Source organism: Schistocerca serialis, chromosome 5 (assembly GCF_023864345.2).
Source record: "Schistocerca serialis cubense isolate TAMUIC-IGC-003099 chromosome 5, iqSchSeri2.2, whole genome shotgun sequence".
Lineage (NCBI taxonomy): Eukaryota > Metazoa > Arthropoda > Insecta > Orthoptera > Acrididae > Schistocerca > Schistocerca serialis.
In genome coordinates this window covers 527433536-527437427 of record NC_064642.1, presented here as the reverse complement: position 1 = coordinate 527437427, position 3892 = coordinate 527433536, and the positions used below count along the sequence as shown (strand labels likewise).

At 40.7% G+C, this 3892-nt stretch overlaps 1 non-coding gene across 1 annotated transcript; it reads left to right on the top strand.

Annotated features, from left to right (window-relative positions):
• The first annotated feature begins 1396 nt into the window (after nucleotides 1-1396).
• On the top strand, nucleotides 1397-1480 carry Trnas-gga (transfer RNA serine (anticodon GGA)). Its single transcript is given in 2 exon segments — nucleotides 1397-1436; nucleotides 1446-1480. It is a non-coding gene; the product is annotated as a tRNA-Ser (tRNA).
• The last annotated feature ends 2412 nt before the right edge of the window (nucleotides 1481-3892 follow it).

Sequence of the window (3892 nt, the reverse complement as noted above, 5' to 3'; positions counted from 1 at the left end):
GAAGTTAGGGATGGCAACTGCATAGCCAGATAGACAATCATTGGAGACTGTATATAGAATCTTATTTAAATGAAAAGTGCCGGGGGTACTTCCAGTATAATCGTTCTATGCATCGAGTGTTCATACATGTCAGCTTCCATAAGATCCTATACGAGTTCCGTACTCTAGCTCACCTTGCAGCCTTCTCTACAACGGAGCAGTGAGGAGTTGGCGGCCCACACCACCGAGACCTCATGCCAAGTAAGTTCTCTGACGCCCACCAACGCAGTCCTTCCACTCCCTCTCAGGACACGTCAGTGGGACACAACATTGTTCGTTATATTTTGAGCTTTCAAATCGTATGCACAACATATCTAGCGTTCACGTTTGCAAAAAGACATACATATGTGTTCTTTGCTAGCCCGTACACGCGCGCAATGAGGAAAAAAGGAAGACATGCTATCGTATCTTGTGCATGTCAACAAAGTGAATGATTATTGAAATTTCAATGAAACAGAACTGCACAGGGGTGTATCTGCATGATGAATAGAGTTCTTGGTTCAAATGGCTCTGAGCACTATGGGACTCAACTGCTGAGGTCATTAGTCCCCTAGAACTTAGAACTAGTTAAACCTAACTAACCTAAGGACATCACAAACATCCATGCCCGAGGCAGGATTCGAACCTGCGACCGTAGCGGTCTTGCGGTTCCAGACTGCAGCGCCTTTAACCGCACGGCCACTTCGGCCGGCAATAGAGTTCTTGTTTAATTCTATTGTCGGTGCATCATCAGGTGTAGAAGTACGAAACCGGAATTTGGTTGCAATTAATTACACGTCTGTACTTTGAAACTGATATACAATATTTTATTCAAAATAATCTCCATTGCTATTTACACATTTATCCCACTTTTTCGGCAGGCTATGAATCCCACGCTTCGACAAGCATTCGATGCGATTCCGCAGAAGTTTTCTTCAGATGATAAAAGAAATCAATGCTGTCCGCAAATCGTAGTTCGTAGGCACAAAAGTCATGTTTACGGGTCTGGAGCAGATACCAATGTATGAAACTTGGGGGTTACTGTGTGTTGATATTCGTCGTCAGCCGTTACAAGAAGCAGATGGCGCTGCAGACGCGGTCTCATAGGCCCTACATTGATGGCCAACATCTTCTATAGGGAAATACCGGTTTAATTTTTCTACACCTGGTAGTCTCACTGTAGTTTACCCATCTTCTCAATTCGGGATCTTATCTATGGTGCGTCATTCAGTGTGTGGCCAACAATAGCAACTTACAGCGTAAAAATAGCGATATATTTTTTTTTTTTAAATATCTTCCAGCATTGTGAAATGCTATAAATGTGATTAAGGGGATGGTCTCAAACGCATAAGACCCTTAAATTGACTGTTTTGCGCCGGCCCGAGTGGCCGAGTGGTTAAAGGCGCTACAGTCTGGAACCGCACGACCACTACGGTCGCAGGTTCGAATCCTGCTTCGGGCATGGATGTGTGTGATGTCCTTAGGTTAGTTAGGTTTAAGTAGTTCTAAGTTCTAGGGGACTTATGACCACAGCAGTTGAGTCCCATAGTTCTCAGAGCCATTTTTTTGACTGTTTTGCTATAACATACATTTGAGTAACTTTTTAGTAATGATAGCCCAACTTGCCTAGCCTAATTGCTTCTTTTCCCGTAAAATTTTTCGCCAGTATCTCTGACAGTTTTTCGGGAATAACCACACACAGCACAATTGGAATGTACGTCTGCTTTGATCATCTGCTTTATTTTACTTTTGAATTTCTCTTTCAGATTTTCAAAGTATATAAGTCGATACCATATTTTATGATATACGAGTACCAATGTCAGCTGCCTAGTTTCTCGTTCCATGTATCATTTGCACGAGAAATCGTAATGATATGGAACGAGTCATTATATATCGCCATACTGTTGGTTTATTAGCTTTTACCCTGTTTTAATTAAAGACAGACAGATGTTAGTCCGTAATTCCTACCCATCACCAATTACACATTACATTAATAGGTAATCTTCTGAGGAACAGGGGGAGTTATCCAAGACAAACGTTTTGAGTTTAGTTTCAAATTTTACTTTGCTGTGTGTCAAGCATTTTATATGAATGGGTAAGTGATCGAAACTTTAGGTTACAGCATTGTGATCCATTGTTTGTGTTACAGACAACCTTAATGTGGCGTAATGAATGTCACTTTTTTTTTACTGGTGTTATATTTGCGTACATCATTGCCCGTGTTGAAGTGCAGTGGATTATTTACAACAAACTTCATGAAGGAACAACTATACGATCAAACTGATTCATTGCTACTCACACGCCGAGCACAAGGCCGGCACGAAGAAAAGAGTGTTCATATAAATTTTTAGTCAAATCCTTCTTCAGGAACGAAGTACAGCACGTATACACTTTCATACAGTCATACACACAAAACTTAACGCACGCATGACCGCTGTCTCCGGCTGCTCTAGCCAAAATCTTTATTAAAGGGGAAGGAAATGTGAGAAATGAATAATAATTATCGGCGAGAGGAACCTAGGGCATGAAATGGTGCCCCAGCAATCTGCGCGGTTATGAAGCCGTGTGTTATGCGGGAACGAGACCGTTGAAAAAGTGTGGTTCGGATGTCAGGAGTAAAACATTTGTAATAAAAGCAAATAGTGCAACAGTAATTCATGTATACATAGAAAATATTGCTTGACTCGCTCCACTTGGGAATGAAATGTGATTCCTTTAACCTTTAGATTAGGATCGGTTCTATTAGTACGCCAGTAATCAACGCAAGCTGGCATTTCTGATGAGACCACTACGTCTACACACAAAGCACACAACACGGTCGGATCATTGCACGGGCCCATCAGAGTAACTTCACGGGGAAGTATCAAAGCGGTGAACCATGGAGATGGAAATGCGGTGAACTTAATGTTTCGGCCTCGTTAAGACAGCGGACATCGGCTTCAAGTCTGTGACATAACGAGACTTCCCTTTTTTTTTTTACCCCCATGGTTAAAAGCAGTGGCTTGTATCATCTCTACTGCCACTTTATGCTGTTGTAGCAAAGTGCTGTCAATGGTTAAGCTTTTCTCATTTGAAGAAGCTTCATCAGTTACGTGAAACAGCTACTTTTCTCTTGCTGGCAGGATTAATTTTTCTCGCCTCGCAGTAGCTATTGCGACACAATCGTGAGACAATGTCATATTAAACAAGCAGTTGACGGCTAGAGAGGTCAATAGTTTACAGAAAACCTTCTTGTTATGGGTTGCAGCAGCATAAAAGAAGAAATTTTGAAATTTATCTTCATACTAGCAACCTCTCTTTTCAATGCCTGTCGAAGACTTAAAGTTACTGTAATGGATTGAAAAAATAAAATAAAAACCATAGATTCTTCTACATCGCCGTGGATAAGGAAGTTCTCTTTGTTAACGATATAGCGAAATACTATTCTCTTTGTGTCCGTCACTTGTCAAAATATCGTGTCGATATCTCAAATGGTTTAGGATATATGAGGGATGTTATGAATATTTCATTCTCGTGTGTATGCAGCCGGAAGTGAATGAGGTACATAAATTCCATTTTCTCGAGAGAGGAGAAGGATCCAGACCTCCTCCCAAGTCTAAAGAACAATTCAATATTTGAGCCAAATTACGTTCACAGAAGCATATGGTTTAATGTTCACCAAACATAAAATCATAGCGACTTCTAATTTTCATTGCAAAATTCGAATTTTGTGCAGCGTCGTACTTAAATATCGCGCTAAGTGCATCACTATTATCGCAATTTTGCGCACTTCAGCATTCGCTATAAGCACTATGAAAATCATTTTCTTAATTTTTCTTTACCGATTAGTTCCTGTAATATGTTTGAGAAAGATTGTAGAACATGGGCCTCGTTT